General features: G+C 47.8%; 1 long non-coding RNA gene and 2 other non-coding genes across 3 annotated transcripts; all 3 read right to left on the minus strand.

Annotated features, from left to right (window-relative positions):
• Positions 1 to 750: 750 nt before the first annotated feature.
• On the minus strand, positions 751 to 9,966 carry LOC147122224 (uncharacterized). The gene is made up of 5 exons (XR_015077711.1): positions 9,858 to 9,966; positions 9,572 to 9,657; positions 8,387 to 8,447; positions 1,851 to 1,958; positions 751 to 886 (listed from the first exon to the last, which is right to left on the minus strand). It is a non-coding gene; the product is annotated as an uncharacterized LOC147122224 (long non-coding RNA).
• LOC147122225 (small nucleolar RNA SNORD38) lies at positions 2,739 to 2,804 on the minus strand. The gene has a single exon (XR_015077763.1). It is a non-coding gene; the product is annotated as a small nucleolar RNA SNORD38 (small nucleolar RNA).
• LOC147122226 (small nucleolar RNA SNORD55/SNORD39) lies at positions 9,731 to 9,809 on the minus strand. The gene has a single exon (XR_015077758.1). It is a non-coding gene; the product is annotated as a small nucleolar RNA SNORD55/SNORD39 (small nucleolar RNA).
• Positions 9,967 to 24,823: the final 14,857 nt, after the last annotated feature.

Genomic DNA, 24,823 nt, shown 5'->3' on the forward strand with positions numbered 1-24,823 from the left:
AGCATATATTTTGAAATGGTGAGAAACTATTAAATGTTGGAGTTAGGTGTCCTAGTACAAGAAACAGAGTTAGCTTGCAGGTACAGCAAGCAATGAAGGCAAATGGCATGTTGGCCTTTATTGCAAGGGGAATGAAGTACAAGAGTAAGGAAGTCTTGCTCTGGTACAGGGCTTTGGTGAGGCCACAGCTGGAGTACTGTGGAGTTCCGGTCTCCTTATCCAAGGATATACTTACCGTAGAGGTAGTGCAACAAAGGTTCACTAGATTGATTCCTGGGATGAGCGGGTTGTTCTAGGAGGAGAGATTGAGCCTATACTCGAGTTTAGAAGAATGAGAGGTGATCTCATTGAAACAGACTGAGGAGGATTGACAGGATAGATGCAGAGAGATCGTTTCCCCTGGCTGTAAAGTCCAGAACTAGGGCATAGTCTCAGGATAAGGGGTTAGCCATTTAAGACGATGAGGAGGAATTTCTTCACTCAGGGTTGTGATCCTTTGGAATTCTCTGCCCCAAAAGGCTGGAGATGCTAAATCGAGTGTATTCAGGGCTGAGCGATAGATGTTTGGACTCTACGGGAATCAAAGGATATGGGGGATAGTGTGGGAAAGTGGAGTTCAGATCGAAGATCAGCCATGATCTTACTGAATGGCAGAGCAGGCTCGAGGGGCCGTATGGCCTACTCCTAATTCTTATGTTCTCATGCTCTTATTACATTTCACAGTAGACTACTGTTAAATAACCAGACAAATTTAAGTGGAAAATGTTTTATTAAACCACTTCCAAAATACACTGCAGAATTATCAGTACTGATCATCTAACTCCAGTTTCCTCAGTGGATGTTAGCTCTGCTCTGAGCCATGGGTTAATCCTTGATAATGTACAAGCTGGAAGGGAAAAAAGCCCATCAATACAATATAGCAAATTCAGAAATTGAGCAATTTTTACATTTATCTGAATATTAATTGACAGTATTGCTCATGTAAATACTCCCATTACAATGCTAAAGTAACCTCAAATTATGGGCCTGGTGTGAAAATCATATTCTGCAGTTCCACCAACACTATATCCACTTAGGACAACAAAATAATATTTTGGGTTACAATACATGAACAATGAGAAATGACATGGTGATGTGTAGCATGCTTGGGAGGAACAGAGGGCTATGGTTCACAAAGCTTTCCACCACTAGTGGGTTTTTCTCACCTCATGTCTGGGCCTGTTGTAGACTAATCAAAGAGTGATTAGTCAACAATTCAGTATCTTCATATGATATGACTACCAGGGGCAAACTGAATGGATGTGCTTTTTTCAAGCTAGTAATTCTCATGTTCCCAGGTACAGGAAACTTTGTTATATCCGGCACCGAGCTGTTGCCGATCTATCAAAACTGCCGGATATACCAGCGTTAATGTTGAAGCATACGGAGATTTGCAGCTCCGTATCTGGCAACAAACACACTTGCTTAGCAACAGCTTCTAAACAGTCAGCCCGTACCTTGGAAGCGTCTCTGTAGCTTCAGAAAGACTTTCCAGAGCCTGACTGTTGGGGGAAAAAAAAGCCGGTAGACAAACCAAAGTTTCCTGTAACAGCTCAATTAGCATTTAAACACTACTTAATTCACATTTGGCAACCATTTCCAAGTCTTCAGGTTACTAGAGTAGCATCATTATACTTCAGTAGCAGAACTGGATAATGTTGTCATCATTAGATTAGGAAATGGTTGATCATGACTAGGCACAGTGCATCTTTGTATTTGATGAGATTTACATTTGATGAGATTTACATTCAACAGATATTGACATTTGTTTTAGATACTTAGCTACCTATAGAAAGGCAGCAGTTACTCACCATGGAGATTTCTCCATTGTAAGCGTTTTTGCAGAAGATGGACCTCTGGCTCTGCATTCACACTTCTGGGTTTTCTCTCACTTCATTAAGAATGTCTTCATCAAAAGTCTAATACAAGTATACAAAGGCAAACAATAAGATACACGGTCATGGAAAATGCACTGAATGTTGTTAATAGCTCATGATTGGTATAAATTGATCGAGCTATTAACCAATCAGCCGGTTAGGTCAGCCAACCAGTTGCCAGGTCCACATGGTGTGAATGTGGGCAATCAACCCAAATCATGAGCACATCACCAAACTGCAACTTGGGCCACAAGGATGGCTGGTTTGTGGAAAATTCATACTGGTCCAAGTACTGAAGCTGCAGTGACCACATTCTAAAGCCTTAGTCTACAACTGGCCCTTGCCACTCGAGTGGAGAGCTTGATGCCAAGTGATACACTGAAGTGCCCTGCATTAAAGGCACGATCCAAATGCAAGTTGTTGTTGGGGGACGGCAACAACATTAGTTCATTGCTAATACTATTCCAGATGGAATTTGTTAATTCTATCAAAAAAAGAGGTGGAAATGAGTGAGTTACAAGATAATAGCCCAATTCACAGAAACCCCAGTGTGCAGATAGAGGTCATTTCGGCCCATCGAGCCCGTAACCCCCACACCAACACATATCCCACCCTATCCCTGTAACCCCACGTATTTAATCCCCCTAACACTAGGTCAATTTTATCATAGCCAATTAACCTAAACCGCACATCTTTGGACTGTGGGAGGAAACCGGAGCACCCAGAGGAATTGACAGGTTCAGCATAAGGCACTGGACAAAGTTGCATAAGCAGTTAGAATTCCAGTCTCAGGTTCCCCATTAGGCTTTAACTCTTCCAAGTCTTCTTCAGATTACGATGGTATCACTTAAATTCAGTAGCAGAACTGAACAAAGTTATCATGAGAAGACTGGGTTACTTGACAATGCAGATTACAAACCCTGCTTGTGGAACAGCATACTGTGGCAGGTTTAAAGAGACTGGATGAATTGCAGTCATGGCCATCAGTTTTAGACTTGTAGTTAAGAAACTGGTGGGAAAGCAAGATAGACCAAGGCAGAAGCCCGACCAGTTCGGGGGAGAGCAGCAGCGGAGGAGGAGCAGAGGCCCGGCTTAAAAACCGGCGCCAAGGCAGAAGCCCGACCAGTTCGGGGGAGAGCAGCAGCGGAGGAGGAGGAGCAGAGGCCCGGCTTAAAAACCGGCGCCAAGGCAGAGGCCCGACCAGTTCGGGGGAGAGCAGCAGCGGAGGAGGAGCAGAGGCCCGGCTTAAAAACCGGCGCCAAGGCAGAGGCCCGACCAGTTCGGGGGAGAGCAGCAGCGGAGGAGGAGCAGAGGCCCGGCTTAAAAACCGGCGCCAAGGCAGAAGCCCGACCAGTTCGGGGGAGAGCAGCAGCGGAGGAGGAGCAGAGGCCCGGCTTAAAAACCGGCGCCAAGGCAGAAGCCCGACCAGTTCGGGGGAGAGCAGCAGCGGAGGAGGAGCAGAGGCCCGGCTTAAAAACCGGCGCCAAGGCAGAAGCCCGACCAGTTCGGGGGAGAGCAGCAGCGGAGGAGGAGCAGAGGCCCGACCAGTTCGGGGGAGAGCAGCAGCGGAGGAGGAGCAGAGGCCCGGCTTAAAAACCGGCGCCAAGGCAGAAGCATACCAAATCAACATCAGAGGAGAGAGGTAAAAAATAATCAGAGTGTGACGTCACCAGGGAGCACGTAAGTGATTGGTTGGTGAGTATTTCTCTCTTTTCAGTACAAGCTTGAATTCTGTGGTGTTAAATTTCTCGGGATTAAGGTGTAGTGGGACAGTTGGTAAATAAAGCGCCCTAGAGTATACCTGTAACTGGGGTATTGAATTAATTTTTAAATTAATTAAAGGAGTAAGTCATGGCAGGAGAGCTCAGACCCGTGTTCTGCTCCTCCTGCTCCATGTGGGAAATCAGGGACGCTGCCAGTGTCCCTGACGACCATGTGTGCGGGAAATGCATCCAGCTGCAGCTACTTGTAGACCACATTGCGGCGCTCGAGCTGCGGGTGGATGGGTTGTGGAGCATGCGCGATGCTGAGAGGCTCGTGGATACCACGTTTAGCGAGTTGTGCACGCCTCAGGGTAGGGCAGCACAGGGAGTGACCATCAGGCGGAGCAACAAAGGCAGGCAGGTAGTGCAGGGAACCCCTGCGGACATCCCCCTTTCAAACAGGTATACCGCTTTGGATACTGTTGAGGGGGATGACTCACCAGGGGAAGGCAGCAGCAGCCAACTTCCTGGCACTGGGGGTGCTCCTGCTGCCCAGGAGGGGGGGAAAAAGAGTGGGAGAGCAATAGTGGTAGGGGATTCTATAGTAAGGGGAACAGATAGGCGGTTCTGTGGCCGCAAACGTGACTCCAGGATGGTTTGTTGCCTCCCTGGTGCCAGGGTCAAGGATGTCACTGAGCGGCTGCAGGGCATTCTGGAGGGGGAGGGTGAACAGCCAGTGGTCGTGGTCCACATTGGTACCAACGACATAGGTAAAAAGAGGGATGAGGTCCTGCATCAAGAATTTAGGGAGCTAGGTAACAGATTAAAGGGCAGGACCTCAAAGGGTGTAATCTCTGGATTACTCCCAGTGCCACGTGCTAGTAAGTATAGGAATGGGAGGATAGAGCAGATGAATGCGTGGCTAAAGAGTTGGTGTAGGGGGGAGGGTTTTACTTTCCTGGATCACTGGGCCTGCTTCTGGGAAAGGTGGGACTTGTACAAGTCGGACGGGTTGCACCTGAACCAGAGCGGGACAAATATCCTTGCGGGGAGGTTTGCTAGCACTGTCGGGGGGGGTTTAAACTAACTTGGCAGGGGGATGGGATACAGGGGGGAGCTGAAGTAGGGGGGGATGTGCTGCCAATTATGGAGGAAAAAACAAGTCAGCTTGGTAGGCAGGGCAAATATATAAGGGCAAGGCTGGATGGCATCTATTTTAATGCAAGGAGCCTTGCAAATAAGGTGGATGAACTGAAGGTGTTGATAAACACATGGGAGTATGATATTGTTGCTATCACTGAGACATGGTTGAGGGAGGGGCAAGACTGGCAGCTCAATATTCCAGGGTACAGAATCTTCAGGCGAGACAGAGGGGGAGGTATAAGAGGAGGGGGTGTCGCAATATTAATTAAGGAGTCAATTACTGCAGTAAGGAGGGATGATATATTAGCTGGGTCCTCTAATGAGGCCATATGGGTGGAGCTTAAAAACAAAAAGGGGGCAAGCACTTTGCTGGGAGTGTACTATAGGCCTCCAAACAGTCAGGGGGAGATAGAGGAACAGATATGTAGGCAAATCTCAGAAATGTGCAAATAATAGGGTAATAATAATGGGGGATTTCAACTTCCCCAATATTAACTGGGATAGTCAAAGTGTGAAAGGCTCAGAGGGTGTAGAATTCTTAAAGTGCATCCAGGAGAGCTTTTTGAGCCAGCATGTAGAAAGTCCTACAAGAGAGGGGGCGGTACTGGACCTAATTCTAGCGAATGTGGCCGGCCAAGTGGAAAAAGTGCTAGTAGGTGAGCACTTTGGTGATAGTGACCATAATATGGTAAGATTTAAGGTGGTCATGGAAAAGGACAGGGATGGGCCGGAAATAAAGGTTCTAAATTGGGGGAAGGCCGATTTTAATAGGATAAGGCAGGATCTGGCCAAAATGGACTGGGATCAGCTACTTGTAGGAAAATCCGCATCGGAGCAATGGGAGGCTTTCAGAAGGGAGATTGAGATCATACAAGGGCAACATGTTCCCATAAAGGTCAAGAGTGGTTCCAAAAACCACAGGGAACCGTGGATGTCAGGGGATATACGGGAATGGATTAGGAAAAAAAGGAGGGCTTTTGGTAGATACAAAAGGCTAAAGACGGAGGAAGCCCTAGAGGAGTACAAAAAGTGCAGGGGGATACTTAAAAAAGAAATTAGGAGATCAAGGAGGGGCCATGAAATAACACTGGCGAGCAAAATAAAGGAAAATCCGAAGATGTTTTATAAGTATATTAAGGGTAAAAGGATAACTAGGGAAAAAATAGGGCCCATTAGGGACAAAAGTGGCAATCTGTGTGTGGAGCCGGAAGATGTAGGAGGGGTTCTAAATGAATTTTTTGCATCTGTTTTCACTATGGAGAAGGACGATGTAGACATAGAAATAGGGCGGGGGGACTGTGATATGCTCGAACATATTAACATCGAGAGGGAGGAGGTATTGGCGGTTTTAGCTGGCCTAAAAATGGATAAATCCCCAGGCCCCGATGAAATGTACCCCAGGCTGCTGTGTGAGGCAAAGGAGGAGATTGCGGGGGCTCTAACACATATATTCAGGACCTCTCTGGCCACAGGGGATGTGCCAGAGGACTGGAGAACCGCTAATGTAGTACCATTATTCAAGAAGGGTAGTAGGGAAAAACCGGGGAACTACAGGCCAGTGAGCCTAACATCAGTGGTAGGAAAATTACTGGAAAAAATCCTGAGGGACAAAATTTGTCTCCACTTGGAGAGGCAAGGATTAATCAGGGATAGTCAACATGGCTTTGTCAAGGGAAGATCATGTCTGACTAATTTGATTGAATTTTTTGAGGGGGTGACTAGGTGTGTGGATGAGGGTAACGCAGTGGATGTGGTATACATGGATTTCAGTAAGGCCTTCGATAAAGTCCCGCACAGGAGACTGGTCAAGAAGGTAAGAGCCCATGGAATCCAGGGTGCCTTGGCACATTGGATACAAAACTGGCTTAGTGGCAGAAGGCAGAGGGTGATGGTCGAAGGTTGTTTTTGTGACTGGAAACCTGTGGCCAGTGGGGTACCACAGGGATCGGTGCTGGGTCCCTTGCTGTTTGTGGTCTACATTAATGACTTGGATATGAATGTAAAGGGTATGATCAGTAAATTCGCGGATGATACTAAAATTGGTAGGGTGGTAAATAGCGAGGAGGGTAGCCTCAGTCTGCAGAACGATATAGATGGGTTGGTCAGATGGGCGGAACAGTGGCAAATGGAATTTAACCCGGAAAAGTGCGAGGTGATGCACTTTGGGGGGTCTAACAAGGCAAGGGAATACACAATGAATGGTAAGACCCTAGGCAAGACGGAGGGTCAGAGGGATCTGGGTGTGCAGGTACACAGATCCCTGAAGGCGGCGGAACAGGTGGTAAAAAAGGCATATGGGATACTTGCCTTCATTAGCCGAGGCATAGAATATAAGAGCAAGGAGGTTATGATGGAGCTGTATAAAACACTGGTTAGGCCACAGCTGGAATACTGTGTGCAGTTCTGGTCGCCACACTACAGGAAAGATGTGATCGCGTTAGAGAGGGTGCAGAGGAGGTTCACCAGGATGTTACCAGGGCTGGAGCGCTTCAGCTATGAAGAGAGACTGGGCAGATTGGGTTTGTTTTCCTTGGAGCAGAGGAGGCTGAGGGGGGACATGATTGAGGTGTACAAAATTGTGAGGGGCATAGATAGGATGGATGCTGAGGAGCTTTTCCCCTTAGTAGAGGGGTCAATAACTAGGGGGCATAGATTCAAGGTAAAGGGAGGGAGGTTTAGAGGGGATTTGAGAAAGAACTTTTTCACCCAGAGGGTGGTTGGAGTCTGGAACTCACTGCCTGAAAGGGTTGTGGAGGCAGAAACCCTCAACATTTAAGAAGCATTTGGATGAGCATTTGAAATGCCATAGCATACAAGGCTACGGGCCAAATGCTGGAATATGGGATTAGATTAGACAGGGCTTGATGGCCGGCATGGACACGATGGGCCGAAGGGCCTCTATCTGTGCTGTATTACTCTATGACTATGACCAATGGTCCCCTTGCCTGTTCAACACTTGTATGCTACTAATCAAAAACATAGTACACCTAAATTATAGCCCATTATACTGTACCAGCTCATTTCTAATTCATATTTGAACTGCTACATAAAGCTGGGTATAAAATTATTGGTCAGTATAATATACCAGGTTATATTTTACCTCTAGACTCAACTATTCCATCGCAGTCCTGGCTGGCCTCCCTAGTTCTACCCTCCATAAACTGGTCATCCAAAACACTGCCACTCATGTCCTAACTTGCACCAAGTCCCACTTGCCAAACTCCTGCGCTCACTGACTTACATTGGCAACAGCTAAGCAGCATTGGTTAAGCAACAGCTCGATTTTTAAAATTCTCATCCTGGTTTTCAAATCTCTCCAGAGCCTCGATCCTCCCTATCTCTAATCTCCTCTAGCCCGATAATCCTAAAAACTCGTGACGCCGCCAATTCTGGCCTCTTGAACATTCTTTAATCGCTCCACCCTTGGCAGCCGTGCTTTCAGCTGCCTAAGTCTTAAGCTCTGGAGTTCCCTCCACACCTCTCCCCTCCTTTGAGACACTCCTTATATGGCTCGATGTCAAATTTTTTTATTTTTATTTTTTAGAAACACTCCTGTGAAGCACCTTGGGATGTTTTACATTAAAAAGGTGCTATATAAATAAAAGTGGTCAAAAGAAAACTTACCAACTCCCAAGTGTTTCCAATGCCCCAGCAATTCCACCTGCTCATGGTGTTATGCACAGATCTGCAGATGAAATTTTAAATCCAGAAATAAATAGGACGTAAGACTAATTAGAAAAAAGCTTTACTAAACCAATGCAGGAAAAACCTCGCATTATTCATTATCAAAAAGTACAAGGCATGTTAAAACTATTAACAGATTGCCCCAAACCCTATCACAAGCTGGCATGTAGAACCATGACCTTTTTCTGTGACACCTGCAAACCCAGCCCACAAAAAACTCAGTGATGGCAGTCTAGTTTGACAATAACCTTATCAAACAGTGAAATAGAACAGGAAAGGGTTCATATTTAAGCTCAGCAAACTGAAGATCTTAGTTGTGCCATTAGACACTGAAGCAGAGCCAGGTGCATCTGGAGAGCCACCACCACCACTCAATATCCTAATAGCCCAACTTAGAGTGGCATAAGCCGAGAGCCAGACTGCACGACAGAAAGATGCACCGCTCGAGAAATGAGGGGAAGGAAACGGCCACCTACAAAAGGTCACTTCATAATTTACATAATGGTTTACATTTTTACAGTAATAAGTGTGGCAATGGCACATTTCAGGAAACTCACCCCACTGATATAGAAATTAATATAGACTATCACAATGCCCCACAATTATGACTACCAATTATCCAGTAAAACTCATTTACACCTAGTTACAAGATCTTGGCAAAAGGCAACTACTGGAAAGACAGACTTGTATTTATATAGCGCCTTTCATGACCACCACAAGTCTCAAAGCGCTTTACAGCCAATGAAGTACTTTTGAAGTGGAGTCACTGTTGTAATGTGGGAAACACGGCAGCTAATTTGCACACAGCAAGGTCCCACAAACAGCAATGTGATAAAGACTAGATAATCTGTTTTGATATGTTGGTTGGTATACAGCATCAATAAAAAACAGGCGACCATTTTGGGTATAATTGCTTATCAGAGCACAAAAATACACCTGAAAGTTTACTGTGTCTTTCCTCTTGAGCCTACATTTCCAATGCTGTATCGGTGAAATAATATCTTAGAGCTTGGGACAAAGAAAACTAACTTTACGACTGGGAAGTCTGCGGGTAGTTTCCATTCACCACTAAATACAGATAATCAAAAATAAATAAAATCACTGCAGGAATATTTGTTTTAGTACCTTGACGGTTACAGTCCGTGTCCAGAATTCACACAGTCCCGGTGCAACGCCAATTTGCTTCTAATCCGGTCGGCGCCTCGCCGGTGCTACAAAGAAAAAATAATCAAAACGTGAATATCTGATCAAAACTAGCTGGAGAACATGTTGGAAAGGTTAGTCAGCAAGTGCTCAGTTCTCCAAGATAGCTCTCCACAAGGTGAATTCAGCATTTCGCAGCAAATAGGTGTCATCATGTACACGTGCTCAGTTTTAACGTTACGGCCCAGGCCCCGCTCTATTATCTTACCCCGCCTGAGGCCTCCAGGCCCGGGAGCCTCCTGCAACAAACATCTCACCGATCCGCCCAACTCCAGCAGCGAAAGAACGAGCTGCTGCCCCCGAGCCCGTATATATAGGCAGCGCTGGCGGACGTGACATCACGGCAACGTGACGTTAAATAGATGGGCGGGGCTTGGCATGTGTTTGTCACGTGATTCCCCCGACGCGCCTGATAGGCGGGAGGCTGGCCATTGTTGTGGTGATGATTCCATTGGTTGCCCAGTGCACGGGGCAGAATTCACACAGTGCAGAGGGAGGTCATTTGGCCCATTGTGTCTGTGCCGGCTCTTGCTGCACAATTAGTCTCACTCCCCTGCAAAATTTTCCTTTTCCAGTATTTATACAATTCACTTTTGAAAGTTATTATTGAATCTTCTTCCACCACCCTTTCAGACTGCATTTCAGATCATAACAACTCCCTGCATAATTTTTTTCCTCAAATATGGTTCTTTTGGCAATTACCTTAAATGTTTGTTCTCTGGTTACTGGGTTTTCTGCCACTGTTATTTCTCCTTATTTACTCTATCAAAACCCTTCATGATTTTGAACACCTTTATCAAATCTCCCCTTAACCTCCCCTACTATATTTTTATATTTTTTATCCACACTTTTGGTTTGTGCCTTTTCCTTTTTCTCTCTCCCACATGGCAGCTGTCTTTCACTCTGCCAGCACACTTCACACTTCATCTAGAGCCAAAAAAAAAAACCAAAAAAATGGCGGCGCGCACGGACGCAGCGGCTTTGCCTCTCCCGAGACTGAGCATTTTCACCCTCTTTCTGAGTCTCTTCTGGACTCTGCTGATACGGGAATTGAGGGCAGACCTACCGTACAGCCGGCAGACGCTCCTAGACATCGGGGCTGACTGCGTGCGGCTCACACTCGGCGACATCGATCTGCCTCCCGACATCGCCCGACCCCCGGGACCAGCGTGGTGTCCTTCCCCAGCCGGAAGTCGGCGCAGACCGCGCAGGGAACGCAAGCAGAAGCGGGGTAAGAGGGCCGGTATCCAAAACAGGCTGAAGAGGGCCCCACACAAACCCTCCCTCCCAAGTATTTTCCTGGCCAACGTCAGGTCACGAGAAAACAAAATGGATGAGATCAAACTTGATCTCTCCTCACAGAAAAGGACAAAGGAATGCTGCGCCATGATCTTCACAGAGACCTGGTTGAACAACGGCATCCCTGACACCACCATCCAACTAGAAGGACGCACGGACTTCCGCGCCGACAGAACTGCAAGGGAGGCGGTTTGTGCATTTACACTAACAATGCCTAGTGCACTAACACGGACATAATCGATAGATCCTGCTCGGCTGATTTGGAATTCCTCATGGTAAGGTACAGACCCTTCTACCTGCCTCGGGAATTCACGGCTGTTATCATCACTGCGGTCTACATCCCACCACACGCCAATGCCAAACTAGCACTGAAGGACCTCTACAGGGCCATCAGCGAACAACAAACTGCGCACCCAGACGGAGCTTTTATCGTCGCGGGGGACTTCAATCACATAAACCTAAAAACCGTACTACCAAAATTCCACCAGAATGTTTCCTGCCTCACAAGAGGGGAGAACACACTGGATCAAGTCTACACGAGCATTGTAGACGCTTATAAGGCCATTCCCTGCCCCCACCTTGGGAAGTCTGACCACCTCTCCCTGTTTCTAGCCCCGGCATACAAACCGCTCATCAAAAGAGGGAGAACATCAGTGAGAGCAGTGAAAGTATGGCCAGAGGGGGCAGTATCGGAGCTTCAGGATTGCTTCGAATGCACTGATTGGGGCATGTTTGCCCATAATGACATCGAGGAATATGCATCCACAGTGCTATTCTACATTAACAGCTGCGTCGAGGTCGTCACGACCCATAAAAATATCAGGACATACCCCAACCAGAAACCCTGGATGAACGGAGAGGTCCGCTCACTGTTGAAAGCACGCGACGCAGCATTTAAATCTGGTGACACGGCGGCTTACAGTGCAGCTAGGACCAACCTAAAAAAGGGTATCAGGACTGCCAAAAGGAAACAGACACTGCGGATAGAGGATCATTTCCACAACAACTCGGACCCCCGGCGCATGTGGCAAGGCATCCAGTCCATCACTGACTACAAGGGCAAAAACACCAGCCCCCCGGTTAGCGATGCCTCCCTTCTGGAGGAGCTTAGCAACTTCTACGCTCGCTTCGACAGGGACAACAGGGAGCCGGCTACCCCCGGAAGACCAGGTGCTCACTCTGTCGACCTCCGACATAAGGGGTGTTCTACGCGGAGTGAACACACGAAAGGCTGCTGGACCGGATAGCATCCCTGGACGGGTACTCAAGGAATGTGCTGATCAGCTGGCTGATGTCTTCACCGCCATCTTCAATCTGTCATTGGCCCAGGCAGTAGTCCCTACATGCTTCAAGACCGCTACCATTATTCCTGTGCCAAAACAAACGGCTGTGACGTGCCTGAACGACTATCGACCTGTCGCACTCACACCCATCATAATGAAGTGTTTCGAGAGACTGGTCCTGGCTCACATCAAAGCCAGTGTTCCCGCCTCTCTTGACCAACACCAGTTTGCCTATCGTGCAAACAGATCAACGGAGGATGCAATCACAACTGCTCTACACTCGGCACTGAATCACTTAGATGGCAAGGAGACCTACATCAGAATGCTGTTCATAGACTACAGCTCAGCATTCAACACTATCGTCCCCAACAAGCTGGCCACCAAACTCCAAACTCTTGGCCTGAACACTTCCCTCTGCAACTGGACCCTGGACTTCCTAACAAACAGACCCCAGTCTGTCAAATTAGGTAACCACACCTCCCCCTCCCTGACCCTGAACACGGGGGCCCCACAAGGATGTGTGCTGAGCCCCCTCCTCTACTCCCTCTTCACCCACGACTGTGTGGCTGTTCATGGTTCCAACACCATCATCAAGTTTGTGGATGATACCACGGTAGTAGGCCAGATCACCAACAACGATGAGTCAGCCTACAGGGAGGAGGTCCAGCATCTCGTGAAGTGGTGCGCCGATAACAACCTGGCCCTTAACATCAAGAAAACCAAAGAAATCATTGTGGACTTCAGGAAGTCTAAAGGCGGAAGCACACCCCCATCCACATCAATGGGGCTGTGGTGGAAAGGGTGGACAGCTTTAAGTTCCTCGGAGTCCACATCATGGAAGACCTCTCCTGGTCCCTCAATACCTCCTCTCTGGTGAAGAAGGCCCAGCAGCGCCTATATTTCCTAAGGAGGCTGAAGGGATGTAATCTGTCACCCCTGATCCTCTCTAACTTTTACCATTGCACTATAGAGAGCATCCTGACAAACTGTATCACAGTATGGTATGGCAGCTGTAGCTACTATGACCGGAAAGCCCTGCAGCGGGTAGTCAAAACTGCCCAACGCATTACCGGCACCCGGCTACCGGCCATAGAGCACATATACCAGAAATGCTGTTTACGGAGGTCACGGTCCATCATCAAAGACCCTACCCACCCCAGCCACAGTCTGTTCGCCCTCCTGCCATCTGGGAGACGCTACAGATGCATTCGCACCCGTACGACCAGATTTAGGAACAGCTTCTTTCCCAGGGCTGTCATCCTACTGAACTCCAAAAATAAACTCTAAAGCCTGCACATCTGCCAATGCACTTTATTATGGTTATGTTTATGTTAATGTATTACAAGCCAAATGTATGTTGAATGTTTAAATGTCTTAATCTAAATGTACACTCTCGGGAGCTGCAAGCCTACATTTCGTTGTACTGCACTTGTGCACTAACAATGACAATAAAAGTTGATTTGATTTGATTTGATTTGATTTGATTGTTTCTTTCTTTACCTTTCCTATTACTATCTCGTCTCACCTTGAATATCTCTTCTTTCATCCCCTCCCCCATTTCCCAGCCACCAAACTGCCTTTTAATCTTTTCGTTTCCTGCCTTTTCTTCTCAGTTCTGTAGAAGGGTTTCGACCCGAAACATTAACTCTGTTTCTCTCTCCACGGATGTTGCCTGGCCTGCTGAGTTTTTCCAGCGTTTTCTGTTGTTATTCCCCTTAACCTTCTCTGCTCTAAGGAGAACAACCCTTGTTTCTCTAGAGTCTCCACGTAACTAAAGACTTTCATCCCTGCTATCATTCCAGTAAATCTCCTCTGCACCCTCTCTAAGGCTTCCTAAACCCAGACATCCTTCCTAAAGTGTGCTGCCCAGAGATGGACACAATACTCCAGATGAGGCCTAACCAGCGTTTTATAAAGGTTTAGTATAACCTCCTTGCTTTTGTACTCTATGGGCTGGATTTTCCAAGCCCCGAGGAGGCGGGCATGGAGGCGGGACAGCCCGTAAAATCGGAGAAAGTGGGGGCAGATGGCAAACCCGCCCCCATCCTGCCTCCGTGCCCACTTGCCAGGAGGCGGGAGGATGTGCAGCTTCGGTTCCCATCTCCTGGAGGCAGGAAAGGCTTTTAAACCTTTTAACTGCCTGTTAACAGGTAGTTAACAGGCAGAAAAAAGGATTAGTCCCATTTTACCTTCACAGGTGTCTTATGTTCATTAATAAATAGACATTCTTATTATGAACACAGCTAGCTTTTGCTAGTTACTTTATTGAGCCCATGTGGACTAGGTACAGTATCTGTGGAGGCTTCCACCTTGACTGCCGCCTTGTGGGTAGCCTAGTGCCTCATGGGTAATGTAGTCTTAATATATATACAGCTGGGTAGTGTAGTCTTATATACAGCTCTACACAGCTCTACGGCTCCACCTAGTGTCCACTATAGAATGACATGTTATTGATCATTACATCCCCCTTTCTTTGAGGTTTAACAAAATCAATGTCAATCAACTTTCAAGAAAACAATAACGATAATATCAGTAACACTTTTTAGTGCTATATAAACATAAACATTTTCAAAACAGTCAACACATTTTCAAAGCTTTACATTGTACTCAAAGATTAAGTCTATCAGGCTCTTTTACTTCACGTGTGGATCTTCTCAACACGGGTAAGTCTGATGTGTCTTCATGAGATTGTTCTGGCGGTGAATGACAAGATGCAGTTGCGGCATTGTCATCAATCTGGTCTTGAATAGTCTCTTGTGTTTTTAGGAGGGAACGGCGGTTCCGCCAGAGAATCTGTCCTTCCTCAGTTCTCACAGTGTATGACCTTGGTCCTACTTCCTCAAGAACTGTAGCTTTCCTGTTCCATGCATCTGGATCCTCAATCCTGACAACATCATCCCTTGTCAATGGTTTTAGAGTTTTGCATGACTTGTCATAGTATGATTTCTGTTTCAGCTTTAACAGTTGAAGTCTCTGTCTCAGTTCCTCACTTTGCTGTTCTTTTGCACAGCAGGGTAGCGTGGTGCGCAACTTGTGACCCATTAGTAGTTCAGCAGGTGAAGAACCACAGTCTAAAGGTGAGGCTCGGTAGCTCAGCAGGGCGAGATAAGGATCAGACTTGCTTTCTGTCGCTTTCTTCAGTAGCTGCTTGAGAACTTGAACACCTTTCTCTGCCTTACCATTTGACTGAGCATACAAAGGACTGGATGTGATGTGTTGAAAGTCATAATGTGCTGCAAACTATTGCCACTCCTTACAGTTGAAGCACGGACCATTGTCGCTAACGGCAATCCTGGGAATTCCAAGTCTGGCGAAGATGGATTTCACATGCATTATGACACTGCTTGCTGTGGTGCTTGAGAGCAGCGCCATCTCAGGATAGTTAGAATAGTAGTCAATCACTATTACATAGTCTTTACCATTTAAATGAAAAAGGTCCATACCAACCTTTTGCCATGCTGCTGTTGGTATGTCAGCTACTATCATTGGTTCCTTTGCTTGTTTGTTTTGGTGTTTCTGACATGTCTCACATTTGCCTATCATGTTCTCAATGTCCTTATTTATGCCAGGCCAATAAACAGTGTCTCTTGCTCTCCTTTTGCATTTTTCAATTCCGAGGTGTCCCTCATGAATCCTTTTGAACATGTCTTGACGTAGAGCCTGTGGAATGACTATTCTGTTCTGTTTTAGTAATAGTCCACTTGCGACACTCAATTCTGACCTTATGTGAAAATATTTTGGACAGGAACCTTTTGGCCAACCATGATGAATGTTCTCTATTACTGTTTGTAATACTGTATCTTTTACTGTTTCTTCTGCTATTTGCTTTGATTTTGTGTCTGACACGGGCAGCGCAGCAGTGTCCATACTCACATGAACATCCACGTCTTCTTCAGTAGAGCTCACATGACTCATTGTGGGTGCTCGGGATAGTGCATCTGCTAACACTATGTATTTGCCTGGTGTGTAGATCACTTCAAAGTCATATCTTTGCAGCTTCATCATGAGTCGTTGAATCCTTGGAGACATCTCATTCAGGTTCTTTTTTATGATGGCAACCAGAGGGCTGTGGTCTGTCTCAACTGTGAAGGTGGGAAGTCCATATATGTAGCCATGAAACTTTTCTAGTCCAACTACCAAGCCTAGACATTCCTTTTCAATCTGGGCGTATCGACACTCAGTATCAGTCATAGACCTGGAGGCATAGGCAACAGGCTTCCAATCTTCACCCTCTGCTTGTAGCAAGACCGCACCTAGGCCATCTTTTGATGCATCCGTTGACACTTTGATTCTTTTTGTTGGGTCAAAGAAGGTGAGTACAGGTGTGGTTGTCAGCACTGTTTTGAGGTTTATCCACTCTTGTTCATGTCTTTCTGTCCATGCGAACTCATTTGTTTTATGTAGCAGGTCTCGCAGACAGGCTGTCTTGGCTGACAAGTTAGGAATGAACTTTCCAATGAAGTTTATCATCCCCATGATGCGTAGCACTCCTTTTTTGTCAGTGGGTCGGGGCATTTTGAGTATGGCGTTTACTTTTTCCATATCTGGCTCTATTCCTTTACCAGATAGATTATCTCCTAGGAAAGTGACTTCCTGGACGCCAAACTGACACTTGGCTTTGTTGAGCTTCAGTCCATTCTGGCGTATGCTCTGTAGCACTTTAGTCAGTCTCTCATTGTGTTCTTTCAGTGTGGAGCCCCAGATGATGATGTCATCAACATAGACCCGAACTCCTTCCAGACCTTCAATTATGTGTTCCATCGCTCTATGAAAGATTTCAAATGCAGATATTATCCCGAAAGGCATTCTGAGGAAACAATACCTGCCAAATGGTGTGTTGAAGGTACAGTATTTGGTGCTCTCTTCATCCAGTTTTAGTTGCCAAAATCCATGTGAGGCATCGAGCTTTGTAAAGTATCTGGCACCTGACATTTCACTGGTGATTTCTTCTCGCTTGGGAATCTGGTAGTGTTCATGTTTTATGTTTGTATTTAAGTCCTTTGGATCCATGCATATTCTTAGATCATTGTTCTTTTTCTTTACACATACCATGGAGTTAACCCAGTCTGTTGGCTCTTTGACTTTCCTGATGACTCCTAGTGTGGTCATTCTGTCCAGTTCATTCTTGAGCCGGTCACACAGGGGTGCTGGAACTCTTCGTGGAGCATGTACCACTGGCTGAGTGTGGTAAACCACTGTTATCGTTCACAACCGCTCACTATTGTTACACTGTTGTTATCACTGTTTACACTGTTGTTATCACTACACAAGGTTACCTCTTGCCACGCACGCTGTTATACCTAGGCATACCTCAGCTGACTCCGCCCATGGCTCCACCTGCTTGCCCAGGTATAAAGGTGACCACTTGGCTAGTATTCTTCCTTGTTGGAACCGATCACCCACGAGGGTGGGCTCTGTTATTTAGCCAATAAAAACCTATAGTTACTATCTTAACTCGTCGCTTTTCATGGAATGAATTGATAGGTATATCAATTTTATTGGCTATATTTTGAAATGACTGACCAGCCCCAGCAGCCGACTTGGCTGCGAGCCCTCCGACCGCTGTACCTGGATCTAAACCCACAGGCAGCGAATTCAGCCCTCGACTTCGATCACTGGCTGAGCTGCTTTGAATCCTACCTGGTAGCCTCCGGCGTGCCATCGGAAGCCGACAAACTAAGAGTTCTGACCGCCCAGGTGAGCCCTAAAGTATTTGCACTCATCCGGGACCTTGATACATACGAGGAGGCCCTCGGCCTGCTAAAAGAGCAGTACCGGAGCCCAGTAAATTCAATGTATGCCAGACATCTCCTAAGATCCCGCTCGCAACAGCCAGGAGAGTCTGTAGATGAATTTTTACAGGCGCTACAAACACTCGGCAGGGACTGTGACTTTAAAGCTGTATCGGCTGCACAACATGCTGAAGGAAATATCCGCGATGCCTTCGTGAAAGGCCTTCGGTCCGACTACTCACGGCAAAGACTGCTTGAATCAAAGGACCTCGACTTGAAGGCAGCTACAGCCCTCGCTCGCTCCCTGGAAGTGGCCCATCGGGACCTCGAGGCGTACTCCGGGTACAGTGCTGCGCGACCGTGGGACTCGGGCCCGACTCCGGCCGCAATACCCCTCGCACCGCCGCCCCTGGGACCTACTACGGCGTCGGTGTCCCGGAATCGATCGGGACCGCCACCCCCGGGACCTGCTGCGGCAGCGGAGCCCCGCGATCGGGCCGCCAGCTGCTATTTCTGTGGCCAGGCGAGACATCAAAGGGCGCGCTGCCCTGCAAGGAACGCGACCTGCTCCGGCTGCAGAAAAAAAGGCCACTTCGCGAACGCCTGCAGAGGGAAAGCCACAGACGCCAGCAGTGCCTCATGTGCGTTGTGGGGGCGGCCATCTTTGATCAAGGCCACAGACGCCAGCAGTGCCTCATGTGAGTTGTGGGGGCGGCCATCTTTGATCAAGGCCACAGACGCCAGCAGTGCCTCATGTGAGTCGTGGGGGTGGCCATCTTTGATCAAGGCCACAGACGCCAGCAGTGCCTCATGTGAGTCGTGGGGGCGGCCATCTTCTCCACCATTTTGTTCGCCGCACTCGGCCGCCATGTTGTCTCCAGACCCGACCACTGCCGCACCTGCCGACGACAGCAGCTCACTCAGCCATACACTGGCCTCCGTCACGCTTGACCAAGCTCTCCCGCATCATCTGTCCAGGTCCATGATGGACATCGAGGTAAACAGCCACGCCACGACCTGCCTGTTCGACAGCGGGAGCACGGAGAGTTTTATTCACCCAGACACGGTGCGCCGCTACTCCCTCACTGTCCGGCCAACGCGCCATCGGATCTCGATGGCGTCGAAGTCCCATTCAACAGGCGTCAGCGGATACTGTGTGGTGACCCTGTCGGCTAGGGGCACGGAATATAAAAACTTTAAACTTCTCGTCCTGCCCCAGCTCTGCGCTGCCGTCCTACTAGGGCTGGATTTCCAATGCCACCTCCAAAGTGTCACTTTGGCATACGGTGGACCCCTCCCCCCACTCACAGTCTACAACCAGCAGTTTTTAAACCGCCCGCCGCATACCACCTGCGGCCTCTCCACTCTCAAAGTCCCACCCCCCTCCTTGTTCGCTAACCTCACCCGCGACTGTAAACCCGTCGCTACTAAGAGCAGGCGGTACAGCGCCGGGGACAGAGCTTTTATTAGCTCTGAGGTGCAGCGTCTCCTGAAGGAGGGCATCATCGAGGGGAGCACCAGCCCCTGGCATGCCCAGGTCGTAGTCGTTAAGACCGGCAATAAAAACCGCCTGGTCATCGACTACAGCCAAACCATAAACCGGTACACCCAGCTGGACGCATACCCCCTTCCCCGCATATCTGACACGGTCAACCAGATTGCACAGTACCGAGTATTCTCCACCAGCGACCTTAAGTCGGCCTATCACCAACTCCCTATCCGCCCTGAGGACCGCCAGTATACCGCCTTCGAGGCGAATGGCCGCCTCTACCACTTCCTTAGGGTTCCCTTCGGTGTCACCAACGGGGTTTCGGTCTTCCAAAGGGAGATGGACCGGATGGTTGACCAGAACGCGCTGCAGGCCACGTTTCCTTATCTAGATAACGTCACCATCTGCGGCCACGACCAGCAGGACCACGATGTTAATCTGGAGAAATTCCTCCGTACGGCCCAACGGCTGAATCTCACTTACAATAAGGAGAAATGTAGGTTTAACACCTCTTGCCTTGCCATCCTCGGCTGTGTAGTAGAGAACGGAGTCATCGGCCCCGACCCCGAAAGAATGCGCCCCCTCATGGAGCTTCCCCTTCCCCACTGTCAAAAGGCACTGAAGAGAACCCTGGGGCTCTTCGCTTACTATGCCCAATGGGTGCCCAATTATGCGGACAAAGCCAGACCCCTCATGAAGTCCACCTCCTTCCCCCTGACAGCAGAAGCATGCGCAGCCTTCTCCCTCATAAAAGGAGACATTGCGACGGCCACAATGCATGCAGTGGATGAGTCCATCCCTTTCCAAGTGGAGAGCGATGCATCCGACCTCGCCCTAGCTGCAACCCTTAACCAGGCGGGGAGACCTGTGGCCTTCTTCTCAAGGACCCTCCAGGGCCCTGAGATCCGACACTCTTCTGTCGAGAAGGAGGCCCAGGCGATTATGGAAGCGGTACGATGCTGGAGGCATTACCTGGCAGGCAAATGATTTACCCTCCTCACCGACCAGCGTTCGGTTGCTTTTATGTTTAATAACAAGCTGAGGGGCAAAATCAAGAACGACAAGATCTTGAGGTGGAGAATTGAGCTCTCCACCTACGAGTACGATATCTTGTACCGGCCTGGTAAACTCAACGAGCCCCCAGATGCTCTATCACGAGGTACATGCGCCAACGCGCAAGGTGATAGACTGCGGACCCTCCACAACGACCTCTGCCACCCCGGGGTCACTAGACTTTACCACTTCATTAAGGCCCGCAACCTGCCCTACTCCATCGAGGAGGTCAGGACCATGACCAGGAACTGCAAAGTCTGTGCCGAATGCAAACCGCATTTCTATAGGCCGGACAGAGCAAGCCTGATCAAGGCCACCCACCCCTTCGAGCGCTTGAGCATCGATTTTAAGGGGCCCCTCCCGTCCTCTGACTGTAATGTGTACTTCCTCAACATTATTGATGAGTACTCCCGTTTCCCCTTCACCATCCCCTGCCCAGACATGACCAGTACCACGGTCATCAAATGCCTGAACGACCTCTTCGCCTTGTTCGGGTTCCCGAGCTATATACATAGCGACCGGGGCTCATCCTTCATGAGCGAGGAACTTCGCCAGTTCCTGCTCGCGAGAGGTATTGCTGCGAGCAGGACCACCAGCTACAACCCCCAGGGGAACGGCCAGGTGGAAAAGAGAACGCGACAGTTTGGAAGGCCGTCCTCTTAGCCCTAAAGTCTAAGGGCCTCCCAACCTCTCGCTGGCAGGAAGTCCTCCCGGCAGCACTCCATTCCATCCGGTCACTGCTTTATACCGCCATTAACGCCACCCCTCATGAGCAAATGTTCGTTTTCCCCAGGAAGTCGACTACGGGAACCTCGCTACCAACATGGCTGACTTCTCCAGGGCCCATCCTGCTGCGGAAGCACGTGAGGACCCATAAAATGGACCCCCTGGTCGAGAGGGTGAACCTACTGCACGCCAACCCCCAGTATGCCTATGTGGAATACCCAGATGGGCGGGAGGACACAGTCTCCTTGCGAGACCTCGCACCCTCGGGCACCCCTGAGACACCACCGTTATCCCCCACCACTCCCCCAAATCCAGCTCCTGTAGGTGGCATGCCGGTACCCCAGGGGCCTTCGTCGACCACGCAGACACCAGCATTAACATCGGATACTGCACCACCGCCGCCGCTGCTGCGCCAGTCAGAAAGGCTTACGAGGCCTCCTGATAGACTGACATACACGAACTGGTAGTACACTTCACCCCGCCGGACTCAATTTTAAACAAGGGGTGAATGTGGTAAACCACTGTTATCGTTCACAACCGCTCACTATTGTTACACTGTTGTTATCACTGTTTACACTGTTGTTATCACTACACAAGGTTACCTCTTGCCACGCATGCTGTTATACCTAGGCATACCTCAGCTGACTCCGCCCATGGCTCCGCCTGCTTGCCCAGGTATAAAGGTGACCGCTTGGCTAGTATTCTTCCTTGTTGGAACCGATCACCCACGAGGGTGGGCTCTGTTATTTAGCCAATAAAAACCTATAGTTACTATCTTAACTCGTCGCTTTTCATGGAATGAATTGATAGGTATATCACTGAGCATCCTGCTTTAGCTGGATCTTGTAAGTGAATGGTAGAACTCCAAATCCTTTGAACACATCCTGGAAATTATTCACTACAGAATCCACCGAGTCATCTGGTCTGCTTATGGCACAGTTTATACGGTAAACTCTTTTGACCAGTTCTAAGTCCTCACAAGCTTTGTCACCCAGTAGTGAATCAAGCCTTTCAGCCACAACAGAAAACATGAGATGATTCACTTTGTCTTTGACTGTCACTTTAAGTCTGCATACACCTAAGCTATCTATTTTCTGTACATTATAGTCCTTCAGTAGTACTGACTTTTTCTGTATTTTTGGCTTTTCTTTCATATTGTTAATGTCACTCATACTGATTAAGTTTGCTTTTGCCCCAGTGTCTAGTTTCAAGGTAACTAATGCTCCATTTACCTGCAGTGGGATCATCCATTTGTCCTCTTTTACTGCATTAACTTTATGTTCAGCATTGTCCATTTCTGAGGGCTGCACATTTTCTGTATCCTTTTTGATATTGTCACATGACACCATTCCTACAAAAAATGTCTCACTTAAATCAGTGTCCTCAATTACATTAACTCGTTGCCCTTTCTTAGTTTGTACTTTTGAAAAGCATTGTTTGGCAAAGTGATTCTTTCCATTACACTTTGTGCACATTTTTCCAAATGCTGGGCATTGTCTTAACTGGTGTTTGTAACCACAGCGTTTACAATTAAAAATTTCATCCTCCGATTGCTTTTCATTTCTGCTCTGCCCATGTTTCTTCCCCTTATAGGACACAGCACCGACAGCAGCATTATCAATCATTACAATCGCATCATTATTGATTTCACTGAAAGTCTTTGCGTGCTTTCGAGCTAGCTCGCTGGTGATGCGCTATCAATTACTCATAAAAGATGGAGAGTTAGGAGAGTAACTAAAAGGCTTTTATTAACAAAGAACAGAGCATGCCTCTCGTGGTTGACTGGTTTCCAAGAAGGCAGGGGGCTGCAGAGCAGTCACCTTTATACCTGGGCATGTGTGTGGAGCCAGGGGCGGAGCCAGCTGAGGCATGCATAGATACAACAGTGTGCAACAACAACAACAACGGTGAACAACAATAACAGTGGTTTACCACAGCTGGCTTGGCATATTTTCACTGCATTTTCCAAATTTAGTTCGGTTTCTCTCAACAGACATTCCCTGACTTTTTTATCATGAATACCAAACACAATCTGATCACGAATCATGGATGATTTCAGCTCAGAGAAATTACATGTCTGTGCTTTCAGTTTCAGGTCAGTTATAAAGCTATCAAAAGTCTCATTTTGTTGCTGTGTCCGAGAACGGAAGATGTATCTTTCATACGTCTCATTCTTTTTGGGAGAGCAATGTGCATCAAATTTTTTTAGCACATCTTCTAATTTTTCTCTGTTCTCATCTGGATTAAATACAAATATATTAAATACCTCTATCGCCTGTGGGCCTGCAACTGTAAGCAGCAACGCAATCTTCCTTGCGTCTGGCTTCGTACCGAATCCAATGGCTGCAATGTAGAGTTTGAATTGTTGTTTAAAAGTCTGCCAATTGTAGTCAATTTTTTCTGTGAGTTTCAAACGCTCTGGTGGCTTCAAATTCTCCATGTCGCTTTTCACAATTTTCAGCAGATCTTCACCACCCTGGTACCATCTTATGTTCATTAATAAATAAACATTCTTATTATGAACACAGCTAGCTTTTGCCAGTTACTTTATTGAGCCCATGTGGACTAGGTACAGTATCTGTGGAGGCTTCCATCTTGACTGCCGCCTTGTGGGTAGCCTAGTGCCTCATGGGTAATGTAGTCTTAATATATATACAGCTGGGTAGTGTAGTCTTATATACAGCTCTACACAGCTCTACGGCTCCACCTAGTGTCCACTATAGAATGACATGTTATTGATCATTACAAGGTGAAGGCTTCCCGACCTCGGAGAACCCCGCTGAGTTGGAGGAGACACGGAAGAGGTCTGCGGTGGTCGGAGGCACCTAGAAGTAAGGTGTAGAGGTGAGTGATGGATGCAAGTGTGGAGTGGTAAGTATGCAAGGTGAGTGATAAGCTTAAAAAAGTGTTCACTTACCTTTTTTTCCTTCTATAGCCTTTAGCCGCGGAGGATCGGGAGAGCCGACATCCACCGTGTCAATTTCAGGTAATGGCTGATGGACCCTCCGATCCATCAGATATCTGAAATTTACTTATTTTCAATGTTTGTTGAGTCCTCACCACAAAGACTCCTCAAACTAAAGAGAATGTCAGTGTTTGACAGCTTCACAGAGCTGTCAAACACTGTAATTTCTTCTTTCAAGAAGTCTTGACAGATAGCACATCTGACGTTGACGTGATCTGTCAGTGACTTCTTCCCTAATTGGCTTGCTGAGCCCGCAGGGTGGGCTTAACAAGCTCAATCAGGGGAAAATCCCTCTGAATGGTCAGGCGAGGATGGAGGCGGGACATTGACACGACAAGCAGCAGTCCCGCCTCCAACTCACCTCCATTCACAAAATCCAGCCCCATGCCTCCATTTAACAGCCTTCTCAACCTGTCCTGCCACCTTCAAAGACTTGTGTACATACACCCCCAGGTCTCTCTGTTTCTGCACCCCCTTTAAAATTGTACCATTTAGTTTATATTGCCTCTCCTCTTCCTATTTGCTTTAAGAGAAACAGAAAATGCTGGAAATACTCAGGTCAGGCAGCATCTGTGGAGAGAGAAACAGAGTTAATGGTTGATGACCTGGAAGAAGTTGAAGATTTGA

This window comes from Somniosus microcephalus, chromosome 3 (genome assembly GCF_052327205.1).
Source record: "Somniosus microcephalus isolate GS21.2 chromosome 3, FLI_Smic_1.0, whole genome shotgun sequence".
NCBI classification, from domain to species: domain Eukaryota; kingdom Metazoa; phylum Chordata; class Chondrichthyes; order Squaliformes; family Somniosidae; genus Somniosus; species Somniosus microcephalus.